Source organism: Lolium perenne, chromosome 2, assembly GCF_019359855.2.
Source record: "Lolium perenne isolate Kyuss_39 chromosome 2, Kyuss_2.0, whole genome shotgun sequence".
NCBI lineage: Eukaryota > Viridiplantae > Streptophyta > Magnoliopsida > Poales > Poaceae > Lolium > Lolium perenne.
The window spans coordinates 193,272,073-193,292,621 of NC_067245.2; the positions used below are offsets into that span (position 1 = coordinate 193,272,073).

Here is a 20,549-nt window from a genome sequence, read left to right on the forward strand (position 1 = left end):
ATAGGTAAGACCATAAACAATGATTATCTTGATGAAACAATAACATGTTCAGATCTGAGATCATGGCACTCGGGCCCTAGTGACAAGCATTAAGCATAACAAGTTGCAACAATATCATCAAAGTACCAATTACGGACACTAGGCACTATGCCCTAACAATCTTATGCTATTACATGACCAATCTCATCCAATCCCTACCATCCCCTTCGGCCTACAGCGGGGGAATTACTCACACATGGATGGGGGAAACATGGCTGGTTGATGTAGAGGCGTTGGCGGTGATGGCGGCGATGATCTCCTCCAATTCCCCGTCCCGGCGGAGTGCCAGAACGGAGACTTCTGGCTCCCGCGACAGAGTTTCGCGATGTGGCGGCGTTCTGGAGGGTTTCTGGCGACTTCGACTTCTCCCCGTGCGTTTTTAGGTCGAGGCCGATAAATAGTCCGAAGGAGGGCGTCGGAGGCCGGCCGAGGGGGCCACACCACAGGGCCGCGCGGGCCCCCCCTGGGCCGCGCCGCCCTATGGTGTGGGGCCCTCGGGCCTCCACCTGGTTTGTCCTTCTGGCTCCGTCGGTCCTGCGGGAAAATAGAGCCTTCTGCATAAATTCCGAGGATTTTCCCGAAAGTTGGATTTCTGCACAAAAACGAGACACCAGAGCAGTTCTGCTGAAAACAGCGTTAGTCCGTGTTAGTTGCATCCAAAATACACAAATTAGAGGCAAAACAATAGCAAAAGTGTTCGGGAAAGTAGATACGTTTTGGACGTATCAACTCCCCCCAAGCTTAGCTTATTGCTTGTCCTCAAGCAATTCAGTTAACAACTGAGCGATAAAAGAACTTTCATGAACACATTTGCTCATATGATGTATATATTCTCATGCTATGGCTAATACTTAAGCAGTTCATAATGAGGTACATGCAAATAAGATCATCTAACAGCTATGTCAATCATGGAGAGGTACCAACAATTAATAATAAGCATCATGAATCATGTATATAAGCAAGATTGCAATGTTCATAAGAGAGTATGATAAAGTGGTATCTCGCTTGCCTGTATTTGATTGGCAAAACAAAAATTCCCGGGCACTTCTGGAGTTCATAGAAAGACTAGAAGTAGTGATTGTCAAAAGATAAATGCATCAAAGTTGTACCACAATCAATCATATTTTGAGACAAGCATATTATACTAAGAATGACAGTTGTGCTCTCAAGATAGTGCTCAAAGAAATAATGGAGACACAACATAAAAGTAAAAGATTGACCCTTCGCAGAGGGAAGCAGGGATTAACATGCGCTAGAGCTTTTCATTTTTGAAATCAGGAGTAAAATTATTTTGAGAGGTGTTTGTTGTTGTCAACGAATGGTAATGAGTACACCAACTACCTCGCCAACCGGACTTTCAAGAGCGGCTCCCATGAATTATTGCATATTTATTTGGCACTCCTTCCAACCTTTCTTTCACAAACCATGGCTAACCGAATCCTCGGGTGCCTGCCAACAATCTCATACCATGAAGGAGTGCCTTTTTATTTTATTTTTATTATGATGATGACACTCCCCCCAACCTTTGCTTACACAAGCCATGGCTAACCGAATCCTTCGGGTGCCGTCCAACAATCTCAAACCATGGAGGAGTGTCTATTTAAGTTAATTAATTCGGGACTGGGAATCCCATTGCCGGCTCTTTTTGCAAAATTATTGGATAAGCGGATGTGCCACTAGTCCATATGAGAGTCCGTCAAAAGTAAATGACAAGGTTGAAAGCTAAACACCACATACTTCCTCATGAGCTATGAAACATAAACACAAATTGAGAAGCATTTTGAAGGTTTTAAAGGTAGCGCACGAGAATTTACTTGGAATGGTTTGAAATGCCATGCGTAGGTATTTATGGTGGACACTCTAGAATAACTTGGTTTTCAGGTGTTTGGAAGCACGAGCAGCGTTCCCGCTCAGTACAAGTGAAGGATAGCAATAGACTAGGGAGCGACAAATCAAGAGAGCAGTAACTGTCATAATCATGCTTGCGGCAAAATAAATTAACGGAGGCATAAAAGTGATACAAGAACTCTGAAGCAATATAAATCATCGAGGCTTAATTGACTTTTTGTTCAGTCATATGCATGCGTGAGCATGTGCCAAGTCGATATAAATGAATTATTCAGAGGAGGATACCACAATGCCATACTTACTTATGAATAAAACAATGCAAGCAAACATCCATGACATGCTACTCATATTAATAGATTGGAGCTAATCATGAGAGATCATAAACTACTAGACTTTCTCAAATAACATATACCTCACATGAACCAACTAAGCATGCTCACATGGATGAGTATATGTACAAAAATGAAAACAAATAGAGTTCATACCAGCCTCTTACCACAATCAGATTGTCGTAGATCGTCATTATTGCCTTTTCACTTGTGTAGCTTGGATAATATGAAATGAAAACCACGCTCCAGCCACCGAAGACCATTGAACTCATAAAGAACTTTACAAACCAAAGAAGAACAGCAAATATTTTTGGTGTTTTCAAATTAGAAACGAGAACAAGAGGAAACAAACAAACAAAGCAAAATCTTTTTGGGTTTTCTTATAGCAAACTAGAAATAGCAAATAAAGCGAAACAAATGCAAGAAACCAAAGCAAACAAATGGTGAAGAGAAACAACAGAAATATTTTTGGTCTTTTTTGTGTTTTGGGAAAGAAACAAAGCAAAAACAAGAAATAGCAAACTAAAAGAAACACAGAAAAGCGAGATGGCAGAAATCTGCCAAAACCTGACAGCAGTACAGAAATCGATTTTTACAAAAATCTTACGTTGCTCAGCTCGAAAAGTGTTCAACTAATGAAAGTTAGATAACAACCTGGGGAACCTGCAAAAAAATTGGCAGCTCAAAATGACGCTCTGGCTATTTTTGAGAATTTTTACGGTAACATTCCAGAATCTGTTTTCAGGCAGCACTTCCCCAAATATCATCTTCCTCTCATTAGAAAACCACTCAAACGAACAAAACAAGTATGTACAAGTATCCAGCAATCATAATATGCAAAGAATGAGTGATGCCGGTATACCTCCCCCCAAGCTTAGGCTTTTGGCCTAAGTGGAGTTCAACCCCAACGAGGATCGTTGTTCCTCGCCGGTGGGTAATCCATGGAGTAGTCATAGTAAAGTTCCTGTGCAGAAGAAAAGCGTGGAGGCTCCGCATATCCACCATGTTGATGCGAGGAACTTGCTGCATCGGATGATGAGTCGAGGTGCTCCTCGACCTCCGTGTCGTCTCTTGCATGTTGACCTCCTCTCTCTATGTGTGCATCCAGTGCACCTTCTGTGACCGACCAATCTCCCCTGGAATCAAGGTTAGACAGAACAGGCGCAGGCAATCTTACTAGTTTCTCAGTTTTCTTAGTTATTCTCCAGACTTTCTTATAAAATGTCATCTTATAAAACAGGTTACCCAAGTTGGAGGAATCTGAAACAAATTCATGTTTAATCATAGAGGCTATGTCAAGTTTTTCTATGGGGAATGGAATATCAAAATGATGAGGTTCTACATTATGAAAAGCTAGTAAACGAGAGGCGATGAGACCTCCACAAATTCCACCTTTCTCACGGTTAGTAGCAAGTCTATAAGCTATCAATGCCCCCAAATTATAAGTCCTACTACTTTGCAGTGCCGCAGCTAGAAAAGCCAAATCCGGGATGGAAAGTTTACCACCAATCTTTTTAGCAAGAACGCATTTGGTAATAAAATAGGCAAAGTAGCGGATAGCCGGGAGCTGAATACTAGTGATTTTACCACTATCCCCTGAGAAACTCCTTCCATCGCAAATCATCTCGAAGAGGTCCAAGAGTTCTTGTGGCGATCCCCTTATCTTCTCGCATGACCCCCATTGCGGTACTCTAATTGCTGCACAAAAATCACTGAATGGCAAGTTGACAGCTTTATTGTAAATTTTATACTGGACCGTGGGGTTAGATCGCGACCAATTGAACTTGAAGTCCTGCACAAAAGACATAGTTAATTTTGCATATTGTCTTGGCTCTCCTTCAACAAAGTCACTCAGCCCTGCACGAGAAATTAGACTTTGAACATCCTCAAGTATTCCCGCGCTTCTCATGAAATCCACGCACGGGTAGTAAGAGGGGTATACTCCCTCTTCACGATTGACTCTCATAACTTGTTGGACTTCCAATTCTTGTTGGTTCAAGTGATATCTATTCCACTCCATTTTCTGAAATTTCAACAAACAATATAAAAATTTGATTTGGTGACATATAATCAAGGGGAACTACCATAGGAACTTGCTAGAGTACTAATCATGCATCAAAACTAGTTTCTACCACTTAGAACAAGCATGCAAGCTCACTAAACATGTTACCTACAGCAGCAAAATATTCAAGATATACTCAACCAAACAAAATTCTACTTGGATGGGTGGAGGAGTCACATACCAAGGAGCAAATGTGCCAAATTTCAGCAAGAAATCTGGGCTGAGCAAAGAGATCGAGAAATCTGGAGCTCTGGAGCAAAAACGCGAGAGAGAGGAACTTGGTACGAGTTTTTTCGGGAGAGAGAAAGTGCTGGGAGAAAGAGATGGCAAAGTGGGGCAAGGAGGGGCCCACACCACATGGTGGCGCGGCCACCACCTTGGCCGCGCCGGCCTGTGGTTTGGCGCCCTCTGGTGCCCCACAGGTCATCCTCTGGTGCTCCCAGGTGCCTCGTCGAAAAATAGGACCAACGGTGTAATTTTTGTGAATTTTTGAAAACTTTGAAAAATGCACATTTCTGGGTATTTAATTTATTATTACTGGCCAGGAAAAATTTTGAAATCTTCAATTAACTAAGGAACTTTGCAAATTAAAAATGCTACAGCAACTAGAGCAAGTGGAGGAAGAAAGATATGTTGTTTACCTCCTCTATGCATATAAAAAGTATTCGTTAACAAGGTTGATCAAGTCTTGTCACCAAATAAATTTTACATAGCATAAGAAGAAATAAACCTCAAATCAATCATGTTACCTTGAATTGTATTGATATGGATCCAATCACGAGAGTTTGATATTCTTCCTTAGGCTCATATATAGGACAATCAATAGTTCCCACTTTGATAGTTCTCACATTAGAAATAGTATTAACTCCACACGCTTTCTCAATCCTCTTGGGAAAATAAACGGTATGCTCCCTATCATCAACATTGAAAGTAACCTTTCCTTTATTGCAATCAATAACAGCCCCTGCAGTGTTAAGAAAAGGTCTCCCAAGAATAATAGACATATTATCATCTTCAGGCATTTCCAACACAACAAAATCAGTTAATATCAAGCAGTTAGTAGTAACTTGAACAGGAACATTCTCACATATACCAACAGGAATAGCAATAGATTTATCAGCCATTTGCAAAGATATATCAGTAGGTATCAACTTATCTAAGTAAAGTCTCTTATAAAGAGAAAAAGGCATAACACTAACACCGGCTCCCAAGTCACATAGAGCAGTTTTAACATAATTATTCTTGATAGAACAAGGAATAGTAGGTATACCTGGGTCGCCCAACTTCTTTGGTACTTTGCCATTGAAAGAGTAATTAGCAAGCATAGTGGAAATTTCCTCATTGGGGATTTTCCTTTTGTTAGTAACAATATCTTTCATATACTTTGAATAAGGAGGCAATTTAATAGCATCAGTCAAAGGGATTTGCAAGAATAAAGGTTTCATCCAATCGCAAAATTTATTATAGTGTTCTTCTTCCTTTGATTTTAGTTTCTTAGCAGGAAAGGGCATTTGCTTTTGCACCCAAGGTTCTCTTTCATTACCATGTTTCTCAGCAATAAAATCTTCTTTAGTGTACTTTTTATTTTTAGCATGCTTTTCAGGTTCTTCTTCAACCTCTTCTTTATCAGGAGTATCATTCTTATCATTATCTTTATCATTATCATGTTCATTACCACTTTCAGTTTCAGCATCAGAAATAGAAATACTATTAGGATCATTAACAGGTTCAGAGGATTCTACAACATTTTTATGCTTCTTCTTCTTTTTCTTCTTAGAATGAGCACTAGGTTCAATGTGTTGAGAATCTTGTTCAATTCTTTTGGGATGCCCTTCAGGATATAGAGGATCCTGGGTAGAGACACCACCTCTAGTTGTTACTTCATAAGCATGTTTCTCTTTAGAATTATTCCCCAACAAGTCATTTTGCACTTTAGTGAGTTGATCTATTTGAGTTTGAATCATATGAAAATGTTTAACAAGCATCTTAACATCATTGGAGGTTCTTTCTACAATATCATGCAATTCACTAATAGCTCGAGAATTTTCCATTAAATGATTCTCTACTCTCATATTAAAATTTTCTTGCTTAACAATGTAATTATCAAACTCATCTAAGCATTGTGCAGGAGGTTTTGAATACGGAATATCTTCCCTAGTAAAGCGTTGAAGGGAGTTTACCTCAATCATGGAGGAAGGGGGAATTATCTCACATATATCTTCTATAGGAGGTAGATTCTTCACATCTTCAGATTTAATACCTTTCTCCTTGAGAGACTTCTTGGTTTCCCTCATATCTTCATCATTCAATTTAATTAAAACCCTCTTCTTTAATATTGGCATTGGAGTTGGTTCAGGCGTAGTCCAATCATCATGATTCCGGCTTATTTTAGCCAATAATTCTTCAGCGTCGTCTGGAGTTCTTTTCCTGAAAACACAACCAGCACAACTATCCAGGTATGCCCTAGACTCAATGGTTAGTCCACTATAAAATATATCAAGTAAATCATGCTTTTCCAGATCATGATCAGGCCGAGCTCTAATAAGAGAGCAAAATCTCGCCCAAGCCTCAGGCAATTTCTCTTCATCTCCCTGGTCAAAATTATAAATTCTCTGCAAAGCAATATGTTGAGCACTAGCAGGAAAGTATTTGCGGAAGAAAACATCAAGCAATTCTTTTGGACTTTTAATAGAATTAGGTTGCAAATTATTATACCAAGTTTTAGCGTCATCCTTTAATGAGAATGGAAAGATTTTAGCAACAAAGTAAGTACGCATCTTGACATCATCAGAAAACAAGCTACTTAGAGTAGATAACTCAGTCATGTGTTCAACAGCACTTTCTTTTTCAGTACCACAAAAGGGTGTTTTCTCAACAATAGCTATATGAGATAGATCAAGAGAAAAATCATAATCTTTATCCTTAATGTTTATAGGAGATGTGGCAAACTTAGGATCAGGAGACAGTTTATATCTAACAGCATGTTCTGCAAGCAACTTTTTAATTTTTCTTGCATCAGTAGTAGCATTGCATTTTTCAATAAAATCATCATTAAGCTCCACATAATCTTCATCAGGATCATCACTAAAATAATCAAGTTCAGGTGAATTAACAGGTGTAGTAGCATTAGGAGTTTCAGTATTTTCAATTTGTCTAGACCTAGCAATTGTAGCATCTAGAAAAGATCCCAATGAACCACTATCATCAAGCACAGCAGAGACATTATCAATATTATGAGAGTTTTCAGATTCAGCAGAAGTACCTGCATGCGAAGCATGTGGCGGTGAAACAAGTTTATCAATCACAGATGGTGAATCAAGTGTAGCGGAGGTACTCAGAATTGTACCTTTTCTTGTAGTGGATGGCAATATAGCGATCTTAGTATCGCGAGGTTTACCCATGATGGAGAATTTGCAGCGAACAATATTAATCCAAGTGAACTTCCAAATAAAGCTATGCTCCCCGGCAACGGCGCCAGAAAATAGTCTTGATGACCCACAAGTATAGGGGATCGCAACAGTCTTCGAGGGAAGTAAAACCCAATTTATTGATTCGACACAAAGGGAGACAAAGAACACTTGGAAGCCTTAACAGCGGAGTTGTCAATTCAGCTGCACCTGGAAACAGACTTGCTCGCAAGAGTTTATCAGTAGTAACAGTTTTATAGCAGTAGCAGTAGTGAAATAACAGCAGCAGAGTAACAGAGACAGCAGCAGTGATTATAGTAAACAGCAGGATTAAAATACTGTAGGCACGGGGACGGATGACGGGCGTTGCATGGATGAGAGAAACTCATGTAACAATCATAGCAGGGCATTTGCAGATAATAATAAAACGGTGTCCAAGTACAAAGCAATCAATAGGCATGTGTTCCATATATAGTCGTGCGTGCTCGCAATGAGAAACTTGCACAACATCTTTTGTCCTACCAGCCGGTGGCAGCCGGGCCTCAAGGGAAACTACTGGATATTAAGGTACTCCTTTTAATAGAGCACCGGAGAAAAGCATTAACACTCCGTGAACACATGTGATCCTCACATCGCTACCATTCCCTCCGGTTGTCCCGATTTCTGTCACTTCGGGGCCATCGGTTCCGGACAGTGACATGTGTATACAACTTATAGGTAAGACCATAAACAATGATTATCTTGATGAAACAATAACATGTTCAGATCTGAGATCATGGCACTCGGGCCCTAGTGACAAGCATTAAGCATAACAAGTTGCAACAATATCATCAAAGTACCAATTACGGACACTAGGCACTATGCCCTAACAATCTTATGCTATTACATGACCAATCTCATCCAATCCCTACCATCCCCTTCGGCCTACAGCGGGGGAATTACTCACACATGGATGGGGGAAACATGGCTGGTTGATGTAGAGGCGTTGGCGGTGATGGCGGCGATAATCTCCTCCAATTCCCCGTCCCGGCGGAGTGCCAGAACGGAGACTTCTGGCTCCCGCGACGGAGTTTCGCGATGTGGCGGCGTTCTGGAGGGTTTCTGGCGACTTCGACTTCTCCTCGTGCGTTTTTAGGTCGAGGCCGATAAATAGTCCGAAGGAGGGCGTCGGAGGCCGGCCGAGGGGGCCACACCACAGGGCCGCGTGGGCCCCCCCTGGGCCGCGCCGCCCTATGGTGTGGGGCCCTCGGGCCTCCACCTGGTTTGTCCTTCTGGCTCCGTCAGTCCTCTGGGAAAATAGAGCCTTCTGCATAAATTCCGAGGATTTTCCTGAAAGTTGGATTTCTGCACAAAAACGAGACACCAGAGCAGTTCTGCTGAAAACAGCGTTAGTCCGTGTTAGTTGCATCCAAAATACACAAATTAGAGGCAAAACAATAGCAAAAGTGTTCGGGAAAGTAGATACGTTTTGGACGTATCACCAATACACAAGGTGTATCTTTATCTTCATGGCATCCATACTCGAATCCAACACATGGAGTACAAGTAGTACCTATGGAATATTCCTTCATATAAACTCAATGAAAACATTAGTCCATACGGGTTGTCATTAATTACCAAAACCACACATAGGGGCAATGTACCCTTACATTGTATAACCTTGATATCCCTCCTTTGAGTAATCACTTATTATTGGGTGATTTCAATTTCATTCGATCTGCTGGTAATCGTAATAAACCAGGTGAAAATTTGCAAGATATGATGATATTTAATGATATTATTTGGCACCTTGGTATGATTGAACTGCCATTAAAAGGAAGATCTTACACATGGTCTAACATGCAACAAATTCCTTTGTTAGAACAGCTGGATTGGTTTTTCACAAGCCCTAATTGGACTACCGCATATCCAAATACTATGGTGTTCCCTCTGGCTAAACCTGAATCTGATCATTGCCTTTTGTGGTAAACATTGACACATTCATCCCAAAAGCTAAGATTTTTCGGTTTGAAAACTATTGGGTGGATATGCCTGGCTTTTTGGATTGTGTTAGTAAATCTTGGAGTAAAACTTCTCATAAAAAATCCAGTGTGGCCATCATTGTGGACAAATTGAAAACTTTGAGATATGATTTAAAACACTGGCAGAAAGGATTATCAAAACTCAAGTTCCTCATCCAAAAATGCAATGAAGCTATTTTTATTCTGGATTCTATGGAAGATAAGAGGGCTCTGTCTGTTGCTCAGTTCAATTTCAAAGGGTTGGTGAAACTGCATTTAGAGGATCTTCTTTTGGCTGAATGTAACTACTGGAAAAAAGAGGTGTACAATTCACTGGATCAAATTAGGAGAGGATAACACCAAATTTTTCCATGCTAAGGCAACAAAGAGGTTTAGGAGAAATTGTATTTCTGTATTGAAACATGAGGATGGCAGGGAAACCAGTGATCATGCTGATATGGCTGGGATGATTTGGAAGTGTTATAGAGATAGAATGGGTTCATCTGAGAGTGTTCATATGCAGTTTGACCTTGCCAGGATTTTGCATAGAGTGGAGGGTTTGGAGGTGTTATCTAGGCCTTTTGAACAGAAAGAAATGGATGATATTATTAAGTAGTACATGCCAGTGGATAGAGCTCCTGGTCCAGATGGTTTCAATGGCATGTTTCTGAAGAAGTGTTGGCATTTAATCAAAGAGGATTTTTATAAGCTTGCACATGATTTTCATGATGGTAAGGTGGGGTTACAGAATATCAATGGGTCATATATCACTCTCATCCCAAAGAAGGCTGTCCCTGAGAATGTTAATGATTATAGGCCAATCTCTCTCACAAGTGTTTGTTTGAAATTTTTGACTAAACTGGCAGCCAATAGATTGCAGGATCATATTCTTAAGTGCATTCACAAAAATCAGTATGGCTTCATTCGTTATAGAACTATACATGATTGCCTTGCTTGGACATATGAGTATATTTATCAGTGTCAGTTATCCAAAAAACCTATACTCATTGTTAAGCTTGACTTTGCTAAAGCTTTTGCACCATTGAGCACGAGGCTATACTGTAAATTTTGAAATTCAAGGGTTTTGATGATACTTGGATTGGTTGGATGAAGGAAGCCTTGTCCTCTGGTTCCTCATCTGTTCTTCTAAATGGGGTGCCAGGAAAACAGTTCTCTTGTAAGAGAGGAGTCAGACAAGGAGATCCACTTTCGCCTTTGCTATATGTTTGTGGTGGTGACCTCTTACAGTCTGTAATTAATGACAGCCTGCAAAGTGAAGTGCTTAGGTTGCCAATTGTTACAAATGATCCTCAATTCCCTGTGGTGCAGTATGCTAATGACACAATACTTGTTTTATCTGCTGAGCTAGATCAAATTATCGCTTTAAAAGAGATTCTGCATAAATTTGGTGTATCTACTGGCCTGAAGGTTAATTTTCAGAAATCACTTATTATTCCACTCAATGTGAAGCCTGATAGAACTGCTTTGCTTGCATCTGCTTTGGGTTGTCAAATTGGATCTTTGCCTTTCCCATATTTGGGTTTACCATTGGGCACCACCAGACCATCTATTGAGGATCTGATGCCAATTGTACATGGCCTTGACAGGAGACTTACTGCCACTTCCATATTCTTATCTCAAGGAGCCAGGTTGCAACTTATCTCCTTAGCTTTGAGTTCAATGCCACTGCACTTTTTATTGTCTCTCAAATTGCCTCCTGGGATAATAAACCAGTTGGATAGGATTCTAACACAATGCCTTTGGAGGGATAAGGATCATCCAAAGCCATCACTTGCTGCTTGGGAAATGGTGTGTAAGCCAAAGGACAATGGTGGTTTAGGAATTGTGAATTTTCACAAGAAAAATGAAGCCCTGCTACTAAAACACTTGGATGAATTCTATAACAAGAGGGAGACACCATGGGTGCAGCTGATTTGGAACAGTTACTATACTGACTCTGTGCCACATACTGCACGTCCTTGTGGATCTTTTTGGTGGCGGGATATCATGCATTTCGCGCCAAATTTTGCAAGGGTCTCTTCTGTCAAGCCTGGCATGGGGGATACTTTTGCCTTTTGGATTGATAAATGGAAATTCACGGACTCAGCTGAACCGTTATCTTCTCGCTTCCCCCGGCTCTTTTCTTTTGTGTTGGATAAGGATCAGTCGGCGGCTGAGGTGTATGTTGCACCTGATATGTCTCAGTCATTCTACTTGCCTCTATCAGCTCAAGCTTACCAGGAATTGATGGTGGTTCAACAAGGTATGAGGGATTTCCCTCTGTCAGTGACCCCTGATGTTTGGATATATGACTGGGGGGGTAAATTTCTTCCATCCAGTTACTATGCAAGCTTGCATGCTCATCTTATGGTGCCACCAGTGTTCAAATGGATTTGGAAATCTGCATGTATGATGAATACTAAAGTCTTTGCTTGGTTGTTGCTGAATTATAGATTAAATACCAAAGATCTACTGGTCAGGCGTAATCGGAAGGTGGCATAGGACAATTTTTGTAAGCTATGCCCTACCAGGACATATAAGGACAGGTTGCACCTTTTCTTCACATGCAATTTTAGTTGCCGAGTTTGGAACTATTTGCAGATAGATTGGTCAGTTGGTGATGATACTCAGTCTGCTGTGGCGGCGGCTAAGAAAGATTTTAAAAAGCCTTTCTTCATGGAAGTGATGATCTTGGCTTGTTGGCATATTTGGAAGGTGCGCAATGGGAAAATCTTCAGACATGAGAGGCCCACCTTTGCAAAGTGGAAATGTAATTTTATTCATGATATCTCCTTATTACAGCATAGGATTAAGGCTAAGCATAGAGATAGTCTTATGGCTTGGATTCATAGCTTACCCTAGTTTGTATAGTTTGCCTCTTAGGTAAGTTCTGCTTTGTAATCTCTGGTTACACTCTTTTGTTCTTTCTTTATTAATAAAAGGTTAACTGTGGGGCTTTTTTGCCTCACAGTCAAGGGTCAAAAAAAACATCTTTCATCTAGGGTGCATATATACCCAAAGAGTATCAAGATCCACAATGGATAGCAAGGGCAAATCATATTCCTCGTGAAACACTAGATCTGGATCTCCTCTTTCCTTCCCTACAATATCAAGAAGACTGGAGCACTAGGGAGAGGGAGATCTTGAAGGATTAAGCTCTTGAAAAAATGGAGGAGAGAGAGGACAAATCTGGCCCCTTCCTCGTTGGGAAGAAGTCTTTATATATGGGCTCAATGGAATATGACGGTTATATGTTTTTATGTGCGGTCTGAATCTTCCCTCCAAGGCCTGATCTTCTGGGCCAGATGTTTCTGGACACTTTCGATTGTTTCATCTGAGGAAATCCAGTGCCATGTGCCTCACATCACACACCAAAACTGATCACCTTGAAAGCTAACCTGGGAGGGTTAGATCAACCAGGCCCTGGAACATTTGGTTGAGTTCCGACAAAATGTTCGGGGGAGTCAAGTGTGATGCCCAAATACATCCCAACAAAAACTCTCCTGGACAATTCTGCTTGTACATTCGGGCTATAATCCCGAAACATTCGGGCATGTAGAGCACAAACAGAAGTATATGGGAAGAATCTCTTGGCTATGGAAAGGTTTATTGGATGCAATATGTGGATTAATTTGAGTTCGTGATTTGATTACACTCATACATTTCGAAGGAGACTTCTGGTGGCGAGTCATACCAGTCAGTGAGATGCGTCTAACTAATTAACATGATCTGCTTGACCAGTCTCTAGCGTGGAACCGATCAACTAGTGACGGAGTTGCATGTGAGCTATGGGTCAGCTGATCCCACAACATTTTTTTTGTCAAAACCTCTTCAATTTGCAACAATTTAGGGCATGTACAATGGGGATCGCTTAGGTAGACGCTTACGTGAATAAAAATAAAGATCACTAAATGTGGTTGTCAGTTAAGCCCCGTAGTTAGCAACGTTGAGCGCTTATTCAAGCGTTAATGAATCTGGGGAAGCGTCCGCCAGTCCAACGCTAGGCGCTAACGAACCTATATGAAGAAAAAATAGTAGCGTTACTTTTCACCTAGACAGAGCGCCTATCCAAAGCGCCCGGCGTTTTCCTGGATTCACGCATGCACAAAAAATCAACTAACCGCCCGGCTACAGAAGTTGGGCCGACGCAAAGGAGAAACCCAGGATCGATCGGAATTTGACCATAACAGCAAGGAATAGGATCATGTCGCCCGCGCTGAGCGTCTGCGTTGTATATGCTCTTATGTACCTAAATGTTCTCTTTCTAAGGACTTTTACAGTACCCTTAAATTCACAGGGGTCGTACATTTGTTCGGATCCGTCGTGCAAGATTTACCTGTACTCCAAGACCAGTATTAGAGAGTACAACCAAGAAATATTAGGGAGTACTACGACTAGAGGGGTAAAACCGTAACTGTCAAAGATCTGGGCCATGTTGGGAATAGGGTTAATTTGGGAATTTCGGTGACGCGAGCTTCCTGCGAACACACACGCTTGCAGTGTGACGAGAAAGAAGGCACGTGGCTATTTGTTCATCCGGATCAAAAACACCACCGCGTCATGGATGTTGTATGCCGGCAGTCACAGTGTAGTCATGCTCTCAATTATCAACTTCACTCAAGACCCCGACAATTCGACAGTCCTTGGTTCATGGCAGATTGGTTCACACGCGAAGATTTAAGGTTTTTAGGATCAAAGTTATTTAGAATCGTACTAAGAAGAGGCGGCGGCGGTGTACGCTACAAACATGAGGTGTCGGCACATCCTTGCCGAAGATGAGGATGATTCAGAGGCACGTACATGCAGGGAGAATGCGCGACGGGGACGGTGCTACCACACATCATCCGCCATGATTGAGCCGACAGTTTGGTAACAGAATTAACCTTGTTAATGTTAGAAGTAATCGAGATGTAGAACGAGAGAGATAACAAATGACTCAACTATCCTTTTCCATTGATGATTCACAGCTTATATACAAGGGAAAGATACACGGATATGGCTCACGTCCGTTCGAAGAGGTGTGAGGAAGATTTGTGTCTGTTGACAAACAAACCGACACAGAGAATTACATAAGGGAGGATTATCCCTTTAATTAAACCTATTTAATTAAATCCCAACGCTCCCCCTAATCCTTCCTTGTCCTTGTGCTTGGTCAGCTCTAGAATCATCTTTGAAATCTCCCCCTAATGCCTGGAAATATCCATCATTCAGTATTTGCAATGAACGTACAAGGCTATGAACATATCCCTTATGAGGAGTTCAAGGTACTTAGTGATCGACGGAGATCTGTACCCCACATAAATCCCTAGTATGTGGTCCTATGATGTACGCTGTGGTGGTGAGATTGGTACACGTGAAGCGCTTCCAAACTTACGCAGATGGGAAATGCTCGGAGGATTTTCACGTATCAATTGCAGAGGGGAAGTACTACAATATGCAGTTAGTCAGTCAGTGGTGTGTAAAACCGCATGACTCCAACATGAAGTTGGTAAATTTCAATTTATTAACAAAGGTCATGCAAGGAAGATGATCCTCTTGCTCAGATATTCAATCAACCTTTTGTGTATGAACATATGTGACAAAAGTGTTGAACTTCAATCTTCGAAAAAGCCATGCAATAATTATTGGAGGCACATGAAGATAATTCCGTATCATTATCCATTTGAATTGATTATAATTCATTTGTTAGTCCATACAACGGTTGGATGAGACCACAAATATCACCTCGAATGCATTCGATCGAGGGACTTAACTGATCTAGCTTTGATCTTGAGGTATATGAGAACCTCAAAATGAGCTACGTAACCCGATGATTGAGAAAAGTAAGCTGCATGCAAATGATAACCAATGGAATTGATTTATAGGCAACATGTGCTACGGGTTGATTATACGTGTATTACAATCTAAACAATATAGAGGGTACCTTTTCAAATACTTGTTCCTCATCCATCGGATTGACTCCCGTAGGATCTTTTCTCTTTTGTTAGCGGTGTGACTTCAACCGGAGGTGGATCCTTCAGGGCCTGGATTGCATGCATTGTTACGCGAGATGCATGGCTGATCTTTATGTCCATGGTCCATGTAGGGTAGTTGTGGGCATTGAGGGCGAATGCTTCAAATTCTTTTTCGGCCATCGTTTACTTACATGGGTGGACCAGAGATTATCAATTTACAATTGGTAAACCAAAAACCATCATGGTTATGTTGTAATCAACTTTGCAAAATTAATAAAGATTCAAGGGTGTTGGCTTGAAATCATTAGTGTGCATGAACCTCAAATTGTTAAGTATGAAACTTTGTAGATAATCTCCAGGGAAATTTTGGAGTCCGTCTCTCAGCACTAGAGAGTATAATCTGATAAAATCAGTAGACACTCGCAGTTCTAGCGCCTTATGTCATGACTTAATAACAACTAGTGGTTGGGGCGCCCCGTGGGGCGCCTCCTCGCCGGTCCGCTGCGTACAAAACACGTTCCAGCTTTAACCAGATGGCGACATCAACATTTGTGTTGCTTGGGTTTTGTTTGACACACTAAATCATGTGAAATAAGAATCTGACGCCATCGTGTTCAGCATTGAGGTGTTTTTCAGCAGGCTTCTATCAGATAGACTACCAATCACAAACACTTATTAGCAAAATAGACCGGTTCTATGGTTATTAATAGGATAGTTCATAAAAATAAGATATTGTACCAAGTGATACAAACCAGTCTTGCATCAATAGAAATGTAACAAGTATGTGGTGCCTTACGTAGCCAAAAAGGTCTACATGTCACGTGCCTGCGGTGCTAGCTTATTTTTCTATCACGATTCAATATGAGCCCCATGAGTGCTGACACAAAGGAGTGGGGAGGAGGCGAGCAGCAGGACGGCGGAGAGGGGCGCGACGACTTGCGTCCTCTTGTTGCCAGCCACACTCACATAGCTAGAAGGCCTGGCCTCGGGCATACTCGTCGTAGCGCTCTAGCCGCACCCAAGCTCAGGACCCTCCTCCCGCCATGGACGTCTCCTTGCCACGGCCTCCCTAGTCCAAGCAATAGTTCTTCTCAATCCTTACAGACAATCCCCATGGTAAAGTAGAAATCAGTAAAAAGGGATATGTGAGCCTACCTATGAACATAAACATGACCATATTGAAATCAGAGATGGTAAAAAGCCTCACCGAGGGTTCGCATCAGCGAGGACTAAGTTCAAAACGCTGGAGTATAACCAATACGTAAACTGCAGAAGAGGCGATACATGTATTCAATTAAAGATTCTGAAAGTTTATAACCTTACTTATCTACCTAAATGCGAAATTCTTCGTTGGCTTGATGTCTCAACTGGCACAAATAGAGACAGAGTGACATATTCAAATTGAAGGGAGTAGTAGACATTCAGTTCCTAATTCCAATTGGTAATCAAAATCTTTATAAATAAGTCAAAAACTTTCATTTACACATTGACTACTGATAGTAAACCAGCAAAGATTCAATTGCTGGTGGTTGAAGACTATGCTTACGTATGACGTATCAGCAATGCCATGATATCAACAACCAATATTTAAGGAAAGCCAGAACTCTCCAAGAGAAAAAAACCCACTAATGTGAAAGTATTTTGTATCTTGTTTCCGTAAGAACAATCAAGCAAACTACTTCATTTCACAGATATGCTTGTGCTTGTGCAAACCTGAACCTGTTTACAATTAAACAAGTAGGGAAGTCTTCATTTGAGGAGCTTGTGGATTCTTATTTCGGTGGATGGCAACAAATTTAAATGCCCTTATCTAGGAGTAGGTAATTCAAGCAGGTACTAAAAGGTAGAGCTGAGTAATTAAATGAGCATTAGGAGCACGTATATCTAACAGAATCTTAATCCTTTGTTCAGAGATACATATGTACTTGAAGGATGAACCAAACTTGTAGCAGAATAGAGATAGAAGTGGAGCAGAATAGGCGAAACAAGTGCCGCACGATAAGATTTGTGCCTTGGCCGTGTCAAATTCCTTCTATGGACTGAATTCTGAGGCATGAAAACCGAAGTAAACATTTGGAACCAACTTTTTTAGACAAATACTAAATTTATAACAATATAATCTACATCTATCAGTCGAAATCAACTTTGTCGGCACCTGGGCGTATGCAGAGTAATCTCCTGCTTCAAAGGATGAACACCAAAATGCCTAAAGAAACCTCCTGCTCTGAGCCACATCATCAGCATTATTATATTCCTGAAGAAACCATCAAAAATTCGACCCAAATGCAACTGGCCTATACACGTTTCTAAAAAGGAACTACACAGACTGAACAATTACATAAGCATGTTGAAATTATTTATTTGACAACCAGCACACACAAAAAAGATAACAGCGCACCTTTTCTAGGCCATGACTTTCACCAGATCTATGGCATATCAATGTTACTTCACCAAGCTCCCCTGCATCGTTTACTTAATTTCTCTGGTGTACTAAGACACAGAAAAGGGGATCAGACTGTGTGTGTGCGCATGTATAAGAGAGAGAGAATCAAGTAACCGAGACACACACAACCTTGTTGATGCGAGGATGACTGTCTGCTGCTTCTCCTGGAGTAGGTGATGGTGCGCTGCTTTCGGCAGAGCAGCCATGTAAACGACTGATCTGCACCCCTCCCGATGATGGCAATAAAGAGCTCCTCCTATTTTGCCTTTTGATCCTTCACATGTTAGCAAAAAATGGGCTGTCATTCGGAAAGGATACTGTAAATACAGCTCCCTGAAGCAGCAAGAAAGTGGGTGAGCAACACAATTGACGTAAATCCTTCTGTAAGATAAACAAGCAAATCACTTGAGTACATACAAGATTATGATTCAGTGAAGCGACGCACTGAGGCTGGTTATTTGCTATATCCCAGAGTTTTACCTGCATTTAGAGACATGTTAGCATCTGGTTGGATTAATACCAGACGAGTTAATAGCTTCTTCAATGCAAATTTCACACCATTTTATCAATTCTACCTGTTGAAATAAACTGCAGAAAAAGGTAGAACATCCATCAAAAAACAAAGAGACCACTTACCAGAAAATAGTGTTCCTTGCGTATTTGTGTTTATCACAGGCTAAGCTTTCAAAATCTGCTTCTACAGACCAATTATGACAAGTTTATCCATTATCTCTCATATCACTCTGTAAAATGTTAGTATCCAATATAAGTATTTACAAGAATACAACAAACTAACAAGATTTTGGACCAAGCATGGGACGGTGAGAATACATGAACAGAACGGAATCATATGGCAGCCTGGAATTAAGTGGGCAACAAACGAACACAAACACAGCCTAAGCATCTACAACAGGAACGTCACCTCACAGACATTTCAACAAACATATGAACTGCAACAAGCACCCTCGAATCAGACCACGCGGACAACCAGGCCAATCAACATCTAGAGGAAGAGTTGGCATACCTCGGCAGAAATAGTGACAGCGTGGAAGCTACACGCGGTGGACGGACAATTACACGAATGGAACCAATCTGAAGGGGCGAAATCGGGAAGGATTAGCCATCGGTACCGTTTACAAGAGGCGCCGGCAAAAGAAAGGTAAGAAGCATACCTCACGAGCTACGGGCGAATGAAGAAGGGAGCGGCGATCCAGATCGGTAGGATGAACAGGTACCTGTCAAGGAGACACAGAATCAGGACACAAGAACATGAGATGAATACGGTGAAAAAAAAGAATAGGAGAAGAAATCCCCCAAAAGAAACCAGCACACCTCAACCCAATCATTCCATGGAGCACGAAACAGCGGCGGACAGGAGATGGTTCGGGTACGCGGCTGCAGTATCAGGGGCGGAAGCGGCGGCCGCGCTCCTCGTGCTGGACACCAAGGGACACGAGATGCAGAACCGCACCGGTGGTACGAGGTCGGCTCGGCAAGAGAAGAGCGCGAGAGAAGGGGAGTAGGCGGGGCTCGGGGCTAGGGCGACTGCGACTGCGGTGGCGTATAGCTGGGGAGCTCGAGGAAGGCGAAAGCAGAGCGAGAACAAGCGGCTAATCTGGGACAGAACAACAACAGACAAATATTGATAAAGCTTTGTACACGCGCAGTTGTCCACTGGACCTTTTTGCCAAGCCAAAATGGCACAGACAGGTGGGCCCTGGGACTAATCGGATCCACTGGCAGAGAGAGACGGTCAACAAGGAGAACACAAAACCAAAAATCGCTACGGACAAACGGCCCTGTCGCTGTACCCACCGGAGACAGAGGGACACAAACATAGCTCACATGTATTTCACCCAGAAAGACGATGACATGTAGGACCCATGGTGTGGTGGGCCTACAGGCAGAGGCAAAGAGAACACAACATCTGCGTTTGCACAGCGAACGGAGGAAAGGACGGTGCCAGGCTCCTCCACTAGCAGCGTGCGGCTTGAAGCGGGCTCGAAGCCAAGCATATGGACCGAAAACGAGACCTACTATGAGTATGTCAAGTGGGCCACGTCATGGTTCGGGCCCAAGCACAGTGTACAAGCAGATGATGTGCGTTTATTTCCAGCTGTAGCCAACCACCGAACGAATCGAGGGAAGAGAATTCTGCAGCGGAACGAAGCAGCCAACGAAATCAACCAAAGTAACTATTGTGGGACGCTGTGAGATAGGGCAAGTAGTCACGCACTTGCTTGTTCTCAATGTATGGAAGATTACTTGAGAAAGTAATCATGGTAGTGAAGATAATCTGCAATGCAGTAGATCCACACACTACCTATGATCCCAAGACATCAATTTAATGAAGTCACTTAGAATTTTGCATTTGTCGATTTGTGCTCGTATTAAGCCGAAGGCTCAATTAAGACGATAAACTGGTTCTTATTTGCAAGAAATTAAAAATCTCAATTGCAAATTAATG

The 20,549-nt window shown here is 41.8% G+C and overlaps 1 long non-coding RNA gene across 18 annotated transcripts; it reads right to left on the reverse strand.

Moving 5' to 3' along the window:
- Positions 1–16,331: 16,331 nt before the first annotated feature.
- On the reverse strand, positions 16,332–19,713 carry LOC127334256 (uncharacterized). 18 transcript variants are annotated; one of them, XR_007872052.2, is made up of 10 exons: positions 19,415–19,712; positions 19,255–19,317; positions 19,107–19,174; positions 18,719–18,825; positions 18,500–18,562; positions 18,212–18,415; positions 18,038–18,121; positions 17,795–17,858; positions 16,847–17,685; positions 16,332–16,736 (listed from the first exon to the last, which is right to left on the reverse strand). It is a non-coding gene; the product is annotated as an uncharacterized lncRNA (long non-coding RNA). The 18 variants fall into 18 exon arrangements; XR_007872051.2 differs by having other exon boundaries at positions 17,795–17,863; XR_007872050.2 differs by having other exon boundaries at positions 17,795–17,893.
- Between the last annotated feature and the right edge of the window lie 836 nt (positions 19,714–20,549).